This window comes from Corvus cornix, chromosome 5 (genome assembly GCF_000738735.6).
Source record: "Corvus cornix cornix isolate S_Up_H32 chromosome 5, ASM73873v5, whole genome shotgun sequence".
Lineage (NCBI taxonomy): Eukaryota > Metazoa > Chordata > Aves > Passeriformes > Corvidae > Corvus > Corvus cornix.
In genome coordinates, this window is record NC_046335.1 from 58,742,757 (window position 1) to 58,752,690 (window position 9,934).

Consider the following 9,934-nt stretch of genomic DNA (forward strand, 5'->3'; position numbering starts at 1 on the left):
CCCGAGGACATTACCCAGCCTTATCCAAGCTGTGACTCCTCAGCCCAGAAATTTCTCCCTGGGAAGGAGCCATTGCCATGGAAAAGGACCATTAAATAACAGCTCACTGGGGTTTCTCAGCAAAGCTCAGGCCATCTTCCTGCCTGCCAGCTCCAGGTGGCTTTTCCTTTGGGAAAAATGAGAGGATAAAGCAGTGCTCTGGGCTGTCAGGATATTTGCCGGCATCCCCCGTGCTCCCCCTTGGACAAACCCCTCTTCCCAAAGCTTTTTCACCTCAGGTTGTAAAAGCCTCGTGGTTTTGCAGGGAATTGAAACCAAAAAAAGCATGGAACTGAACCCTAAAGGCTCAGAGGGGAGGAAAAGGCGAATTCCCGAGCTCCCCTGAGTCACAGGGCTGTGTTGGCAGCACTGGCAGCCGCTGGAATTCCCAGCTCCATCCATCCCGGCCCTGCCTAGTCCAGGTGCAATAACAACGTGTCATTTTCCTTATCTGCTTCATTCCTGCGTGTTGTTCCTCCTCCCCGCCCACCTTTCGAATGCCCTTGGCTCCATCCTCCTTCGGGAGGAGAGCTCCAGCCCAGGGATGAATCAGGATTTTAGCAGGAGCTTGAGGGATGTGGGATGCCTTCACCCCCACAAGCAGGAGCGCTGGCCTTTTCCCAGGGCTCCGTGGCACGAACACAACTTCCCCGGCCGAGACACCAAAGCACAGGAATTTACCCCGAGGATGAGCTGCTTCCCGATTTCCAGGAGCCTGCTCACCTCCCATGGTGGGAATGGCTGTGGCAGGACAGGGAAATTTACGGATCAGCTGCATTGGTGCTGTCGGTGCTCCAGGGAGGCAGTGCCAGGGAGCTCTCCCTCACCAGGCAGCACCTGCAGCCGCCCATTCCAGGCTCTCTAGGAAGCCTGGAATGCCGCTGTCAGATGCGGGCACGGCACGGGGGATGCGGATGCTCCGCGGAGGATTCGATCCCTCCCCGCGGGCCACGTCTCCGGACATCTGTCGGATGTGACTGGGCAGCAGCAGCAGCTGGAGCCAAGGCACTTGGATAATTTCATTAGGTCAAATCCCTCCCTCCTCCGCTTCCTCAGGATCCTGCTCCTGCTTCTGGAGGCAGCTGGGCTGAACCAGGATGTTTCCCATTAAGGATTCCTCCCTGGCTCCGCTCCTGGCTCCTTTCCCGCTCCTCACACCAGGCTGCAGAGCCATTCCCCGCTTCTCCCGGACCTCAAAGCCTCCTCTAACACACTTGGCTTCATCCCAGCTCCGAACTGCCAGAGGGGGAAGCTCAGCTCTCACCGGGAGACGCCGCTGCCTGTGGAGATCCCAAATCCTAAATTGCGGCACGGCTCCTCCACAAAGTCCTGGCAGAGGCCTTGGGATCACAGCCCAGCAGGCAGACGGGAGAGGGACCTCGGAGCAAAGCAGAGGTTGGAAACCAATAACCAGGAATAATTACCCTAAGGAGAAGTTCCCAGCTCCCTTCTGTACAAGTCCATGAAATACAGCAGGGAATTTTACCTTAACCCGGAGAAAAGGAGGCTCAGGGGGGACTTTCTCCCTCTCCGTGACTCGCTGGTGGGAGGGTGGGGCCTGGTGGGGGTCAGGCTCTGCTCCCAGGGAACAAGGGACAAGCCTCAAGTTGCCTCAGGGGAATTTCTCTTTGGATATTAGGGAAAATTCCTTCATGGAAAGGGTTGGATCCTGCTGCCCAGGGCAGTGGTGGAGTCCCCATTCCTGGGGGGATTTAGAAGCTGAGTGGATGTGGCGTTTGGGGCCATGGCAGAGCTGGGTGGCTGAACTCGATCTTGGAGGTCTTTTCCAGCCTGAACAATTCCTGAGGGAGAGGAACTGGGAAAGATCAGGCTGGAAAGAAAAAAACCAGCCGGCAGGAACATGAGCAAACAGCCCCCGTCCAAGCTTTGTCCAGCAATTCCTGGGAGAGGAGCGTGCTCCGATGTCAGCACTCCGTGCCACAGTGACAGGAGATGGGGATGATCCAGAGAGGCAAAAAGGGAAGCGGGAGAGCTTCTGCCAGGCGGGATCCGCCTCAGACGCTCCGTGAAGGAGAAAAGGACGGATGGTTGCTAAGGGAAGTGGGACAGATGGCTGGCACCGGCAACTTGCTGACTCTCGGAGACTCCGAACTCTTTTTTGGGGAAGTGGCAGGGCCGAGCAGGCGAGCACACAGAGGCCAAGCCCAGATGACCACTTCCCCCTTCCCGCCGGCTGCGAGTGCCAGCACGGATCACGTCGGAGCAGAAAAGGTCACGGAGGCAGCAGGAGCCAAGGCGCATTTGCGCTTCTGCTCATCAGCAGCGCTGCCCCTGCCAGCCCTTCGTCCTCCCCTTCTCCAGAGGCCACCAGCACCATCCCACGGGCAAATCCCAGCAGGCCCCAGGGCAGTGACCGGGCACAGCCACGGCTCCCAGAGCAGGAAAAGCGCGGGATGCTGGCTCTGGAGCTGCTGTGTGTGAGATCCCATGGCTCCTGGACATGCTGTCTCCCAGATCCGTTTACACCTCTCCCTGACATTTAAAACCATCTGAGCCTCTTGGCTTCTGCTGCTGTCATCCCTGTGCCAGGGCTTTTCTGGCTCTGAAAACAGGCTGGGAGTTGATTTCCCGGCAAACGCAGCCCTCCCGACAGGTCTCCAACCGCGGCGGCAGGGCAAGGGAAAAGGGGGAGAGGGTGGGAATTGCTGCTGCCGTGGGGGTGGGAGGCGTGCCAAGAGCCTGTCAAATCCTGACGGCCACAAACAAGGCTCTGAAAGCAGGAGCTGGGGAGAAAAGAGGGGGGAAAATTCCCTTGGCAGCGAAGGTGGTGGAGCTCAGAGGCTGAGGCACGCAGCGCTGTGCGGTTCCGCGCTGGGATCTGAGGGATCCAGCGGGAAGAGCAGGGGGTTTTGGGGAACCTCTGCCCACCTCGGGCTGGCCCCAGGCACTGCCGCATCCATGGGCATAAAACAGAGGGACTCGGGAAGGAAGGAACTCTAAGGGCTCTGAGAGAGCTGGAGAGGGACTCTGGACAAAGGATGGAGTGACAGGACAGTGGGAGTGGCTTCCCACTGCCAGAGGGCAGGGTTAGATGGGATACTGGGAAAGAATCCCTGCGTGTGAGGGGGGTGAGGCACTGGAATGGATTTCCCAGAGCAGCTGTGGATGCCCCATCCCTGGAAGTGTCCAAGGCCAGGCTGGGCAAAGCTTGGAGCAGCCTGGGACAGTGGAAGGTGTCCCTGCTCTTCCAACCCAAACTGTTCTGGGTTTCCCTGAAGGAAAAACTGTGGAAGCAACAATTATGTCTCCCCCATCCCAAGTAATCACGGGCAGCCCTTGGATTGAAACCAGGCCAAAAAGTCCTCAAGGAGCTGCAGATCCCAAAATTCAGTGAGCAAGAGCCCACAAGGAACCTTCACCAGGCACGCATTCCCAGCAATCCCACATCCCACACAACCTGGGGGAAGTCCTGAGCAGCACGGACAGGATCATCCACTCCCCGGGATTGCTCCACCAGGCGGAGGAGGAGGAATTTGCTCCGGCCACCTTGGCAGCTACTGAATCCTAGGATCACACCACGGTTTGGGTTGGAAGGGACCTTAAAGATGATTGAATTCCACCCCCCTGCCGTGGGCAGGGACACCTTCCCCTATCCCAGGTTGCTCCAAGCCTGGCCTGGAGCACTTCCAGGGATCCAGGGGGATCCAGGAAACGTTACAAGGCAGCTGATGCTCCACAAAAGGACGGAAGGACCCTGGACACCCACCCTCTGGATCTCCTTTGGGCCACCAGAGATCCCCAGGGAGGGAAGAAGATGAGGAGAGGTGCCAGTGCCAGCTGTGAGCTGCTCTTGCAGCCCATTCCGCTGGCTGTGTGGGCAGCTCCATCTTGGAGCCACATTCCCAGGAGCTGCTCGGAGCAGCAGCTCCCGATTCCGTGCCAAGCTGCCACTGGCTGCTGTTGAGATAAACCCACACAAACAAACAGGCGCCTGGAAAAGCTGGGAAGATATGGAATGCAGCAGCATGGATGGGCTGTCCCGAGGCTGGCCGCCCTCCAGCTTGTCCCTCCCGCTGATCCCAGTGTTGGGAGATGTCACCGAGCACAGCTTGTCCCCATCCCTCAGAGCAGCAGGGAGTTTTCCAGGGGGCCACACCCCTTCCTCTTTGTCAGTGGCTCCAGTTCAATTCCCAGGGAGTGGGAATGCCCAGGGACTGGGTGGTAGAGGTTGGAGAGGAGCATCCACCTTCAGGGAGGGAAGATTACAGCTCTCCCGCAGCTCTGGAGCCGAGGGAACAAACCCCACGGACACCCCCTTCTCCCATCCCCACCTGACTGCTGGGATGTGTGGGAGCAAGGCCGGATGAATTTGTGTCACCCAGGCCACTTCCAAGCAGGACACAAAGCTCAAATCCCTCATCCCAGGACACTGACACAGAACATCACCCAGGAACAAAACTGCCTTAAAATTCACTGCAAGTATTCCAGGAGAGCCTGATCCCACAGGCATGGACAAAACTAAACACAGACCCTAAGAATCCCAAGGGTGCTCTCTCAAACCTTTTAAACCCCTCGCTTTCCTCTGCATCCACAAGGAATTCCGTGGCCCCTGTCCCTCCTGCCAGGTGCTAATGAGGGCTCCCCTTCCCCTCAGGCAGCAAATCCCCCTTTTTGGGGGCAGAGGGCCAAGGATTTGTGCTGTGTCCACCCCTGGCAGGCACGGAGCCAGGGTCACGCCAGCATTCCAGATGTCCGGCTGCCGGCACAGAGACTCCGGCTGCGCCAGGGCTGTCCTGCAAATGAGCCCGGCAAGACACAAAGAGGCTGATTTCCCAAATGAAGCTGCTGGAATTACTCATCCCAAAATCAGCGGCATCAGCTGCTCACGGTGACACCAATTACATGCAGTCACTGCCCGGCGCTGCTTCCCACTCATCCCAGGACATCCCTACTACAGGCATTCCCAAGGCATGGAGCAGTGGAAGGTCAAGCAAGAATTATTTTAAACCAAAAAAAAAGGTGGATTTAGATGGGATATTGGGAAGAAATCCTTCCCTGTGAGGGGGGTGAGGCACTGGAATGGATTTCCCAGAGAAGCTGTGGCTGCCCCATCCCTGGAAGAGTCCCAGGCCAGTTTGGATTGGGCATGGAACAACCTGGGATAGTGGAAGGTGTCCCCGCCTGGAACTGGATGGGATTTAAGGTCCATTCCAACCCAAACCATTCCAGGATTCTTCCAGCAGAGGTGCCACCAGCGTGGGACATGGAAGAGGCACAAGGTGACAGAAGCTGGGAGAGCTGCAGCTCTCTCCGCTGCTGGACACGGTGGGGACACACCTTGGAGCCCCCCGGAGCAGTCACGGATCAGGGGGAGGCTGGGCTGGAGCAGGCAGCTCCAGGGAATGGCGTCACCGACGCAGAGCGGAGCTCCACCGGAGCCTCTCCTTGAAATGTTTTTCGCTGGATCACCAGCCCGGTTTTCAGGGACACTGACTCATCCTCAGGAGTGCTCTTGCTGCCGGCTGCACTCCGGATCAGGCAGCAATTCCTGACACACCTCCCAGCTATGGGGGAGCATCCCTGAATCTGCCAGCTGGATTCTTCTCCTTGCCAGAGGCCAACTGGGATGCCCAGAGTCAGGGAGTCACGGAATGGTTTGGGCTGGAAGGGACATTAAAGCCCATCCAGTGCCACCCCCTGCCATGGGCAGGGACACCTCCCACTGTCCCAGGCTGCTCCAAGCCCTGCCCAACCTGGCCTTGGACACTGCCAGGGGTGAGGCAGCCACAGCTTCTCTGGGAAATCCACTCCAGGGCCACCCCACCCTCAGAGGGAAGAATTTCCTCCCAGTGTCCCATCTAAACCCACACTCTGCCAGTGGGAAGGCATTCCCCTTGTTCTGTAACTCCACGCCCTTTTCCAAAGAATCTCCAGCTCTCTTGGAACTCCTTTAGGCACTGGAAGGGGCTCTGAGGTCTCCCTGGAGCCTTCCCTTCTCCAGGCTGGACACTCCAGCTCTCTCAGCCTGTGTCCCTCCCTCTGGCATCTCCATGGCCTCCTCTGGACTCTCTCCAGCTGCTCCACATCCTTCTTACAGTGAGGCACCCAGAGCTGGACACAGCATTCCAGGTGGGATCTCACCAGAGCAGGATAGAGGGGGAAAATCCCCTCCCTGAACCTGCTGGCCATGCCAGGGAAAAATTTACGTGGGAGGAAAAATCCTGGTCCATCCTCAGGGCCCCCTCATACTCTGGCCACAATCCAGGAAGTAACTCACGTTTTCCCAGGGCGCTTCCAGCAGCTCCAGAGCCCCAGCCTGCATCCATCCCACCAGCACAGCAAGGAGCCCACCAGGACTTCCAAAGGGAAGGGCAGCCCCTCCTTAATTCCCCTTTTATCCCATCACTCCTCTGCTCCAGCTGTGAGGCTGATGGGCAGCACTTGGGCTGAGTGGGGAGGGAAACCAGGAAAAGCTTTTACCAAGGGCAGGACGCCAAAAACCTCAAGAATTAAAAGTGTTTTGGGAGCCTCCCACTGTTCCTGGCCTGTCCATCCAACCATGACAATGCCATGCCTTCCACCTCCTCAGTTTCCTTGGGAAAATGGGCCCATCCATCTTCCCCTCCCACTCAGGGGTGTCCAAACCCCCTTCCCAATTTCCATAGGTGCAGCTCCAGAGGCTCTCATGTGGGAGCTCATTTACCGTGACCTAAATATTCCCTGTGCTCTGCTCCTCTGCCTCAGCACCTCCGGAATCCACGGAATACGAGTGGGATTTCTGCAGGGAAAGAGCGGCAGCGCCTCCCCATCCCAGGGTTTTTCCTGCCATCCCTGTCCCTGCTCCCTGCACGAGCTCCCTGTCTGGGGCAGCCCCATGTTCTCCTCCTTCCCACATCCCTTTTTTCCTACGGGAAGACATCCCAAAGGGATGAGGGGCTGGGACTGCTGGCAGCCACCCCATCCCACTGCCCAGCCGTGCTGCAGGAGCGGGACAATCCCATCAGGGACTTTCCTCCCTGTGGGAACCACGGCCGGCAAGGAACAATGGATAGGGTAGCTGTGGTAGAATATTCCAGCACAACCAAGCTCCCTTCCTGCTTTTCCAAGGCTGTTTCCCTCGGGAATTCGCAGCTAATTTAGCCAGAGGTCGGGCTCCCTCGGCCGGGGCTGAGGGAGGATGCAAATGGGACAGGTTGCTATAAAAAGCCAGTGGCAGCTGCTTTTTTTGGAAGTCAGGTATTGATTTTTCCTTGTGGAGCTCTGACTGGAGGGCACAGCATGGAGAGGGGGGCACCTCTTCCCGGATAACAGAGCTGGGAGTGATCCCTGTGTGGCACATCCCGCTTGGATCGGGTGGGAAGGGCGATGAGTGAAGCACAACCCCACCACTGGCCCCCAAAACGACCCCAATCCCTCTCCTGCTCCCTCCTTTCCAGACATCCCTGTGCCACTGCCAGGCCCTGCTCCCTAAGAGGGATTCTTGCATCTTCCCGCTGCTGCTTTGGGGACATCTCCCATGGAGGAGCAGCAAGCTGCTGGGCTGGGGACACGGTGCAATCCATTTGAGCATCCACGGAAAGCTCTCTGGAAGCGCAGCTGCAGCTGCCCTGAGGGTCCTGGATGTTCCCATTCCTCCTCTCTCCCTCTCATTTTCAATACCTTTGCCAGCAAAAGGAAAAATAAAGGAATTGCTGCTCGCAGCAGAAGTGATTTTCCACTCCCGCCTCTCTCCCACACTTGGATCAGCCAGGACCGTGGCCTGAAATCACATTCCATGCATTAACATCAAGCCTTCCCAGAATCCCCGCATCCCGGTGGCGCTCCGGGCTTTTCCGGGATGGTTGGTGGCTCTGTGCGGAGGGTGGTCCCCGCTGGTGGCGCGTTCCCATGGGAAGTGAGCCGGGATGCGGCCCCGTCCTGTCCCAGGTGGTTGCGGGGACACGGAGAGCCTCGTTGCATCCCGGAATTCCCGTCGCCTCGTGCTTCCCGGGATGCAGGGACGCTCCGTGTCCCGGCGCCTCGGCCCGGCCCGTGCCCCGGGGCTCTCCCGTGGATCCCGGGCCTCTCCCGGTAGTTCTCCCCGGGAGCCACGAGGAGGAGCTTTCAGACCGCACCGCCGCATCCCGGGGCTCCCGGCGCATCCCGCTCCATCCCGCTCCATCCTGCTGCATCCCTCTGTTCCCAGACGTCCCAGTGCTCCTGGAGCATCCCTGTACCCCCAGGGATCCTGATGCTTCCAGACCTCCCGGTCATCCCATCTGTTCTCAAGATTCCCGGTGTTCCTGGAGCATCCCTGTGCTTCAAAGGGACCCAGTTCCAGTGCATCCCAGTGTTCCCAGTGCATTCCAGTGTTCCCTGTGTTCCCAGAACTCCCAGTGCTCCTGGAGCATCCCTCTCATGGGTCCTTATGCTTCCAGTGCATCCCAGTGCTCCCAGTTAATCCTGTGTTCCCGGCGTGCTTCCCAATGCTCCTGGTGCATTCCGGTGCTGCCTCTGTTCCCAGTGCTCCCAGTGCGTCCTGGTGCTCTTCCCAGGGATCCTGATGTTCCCAGCGCATCCCAATACTCCTGTCTCTCCCAGTGCATCCTGGAGTTCCTCGTGCTCGCATCCCGGCACATCCCAGTGCTGCTGGTGCCCCTGACTCCCCTTGGCCCTTCACACCCATTCCCAGAGCTGCATTCCAGGGATTCCATTCCCCAGCGCTCTCCCACCTCGGGACCCACAGCTCGTCCCTGTGGAAAACCACCCAGGAAGCGCTGGATTCAGGATGGGGCTTTACCAGAGTCCTCCGGACGCTGCTCCAGCTCCTGCCTCGTGCTGCTGCCCTGGGGCTTCCCCATGGATGGCTCCTGTGTGCTGGGATAGTGGCCCATCCCATTCTTTCCCACGCCTTCTTACCCCGTTTTACTCTTTCCCATCCTTTCCCTTCCCACCCCACCCCGGATCCCATCCCATCCCTGGTGAGAGTGCTGGCATGAGGGATGTGGGAGCGTCTCCAAGACGGGTGCCTACATTCCCACTCCTGTCCAGCCCCACCCATCACACCCCTCCGCGGGATTTGCACTTCCATCTCCTCCAGGATGGATCCCCATCCCATTCCCGCCGGCAGCCGGGGGTGTCGGATCCTCCCTGGCACCGCCGGTGGAGCCGTTCTAAATCCGGCACCTGGGATTGGGGTGGGAGGATTTGCGTCAGCCGGTGACACTCGGCTGAGGAGGGGGATCCCGGCGGGATGACTCAGGCGGGGAGGAGTTCCCCGGAGCGGGATGGGGCCCAGAAGGGGTGGGACACTCAGGATGAGGTTGAAAGGAAGAGGAAGAGGAGCCTTTCCTGTTCCTGGAGGAAAGCCAGGCTGGGATTGTGGGATGTGCCACCCTCCTGCCTCCTTCCTGCAGCCCCCTGGGATGGGGAGACTCCCCGGAGCCCAGCAGGGCTGAGCTCAGCCACAGTGCTCCCCTCTGCATTCCCAACGGGAATACCCTGCCCTGGGTGTGTTCCTGCTGGACACGAGGGAGGGGGAGCTCATCCATGCTTGGAACCCCAAAACATGGGCAGTGGATGGGGAAGCCCTGCCTGGGACTCCTGAGATGGGCACTTAGACATCCTATCCTATCCTGTCCTATCCCATCCCATCCCATTATTTCCCATAGCTTCTCATCCCTTCCCACTCTTTCCCATTCCTCCCATTCCACTCCATTCCTTCCCACTTATTGTCATCCCTCCCAATCCCATCTCCTACACTTCCATCCCTCCCCATCCCACCTCATCCATTTCCATCTTTTCCTACCCTATCCCACCCTGTTCCTGCTCCACGCCCCATCCCTTATCCCATCCCATCCCTCGCCCCCTCCCCTGGGAAGGATTCCCTCCAAGTGTGGCCAGGGGCCACTAATGAGGGCAAGACCCAGCAGAGCTCAGTTAAGTGCTGGCACTG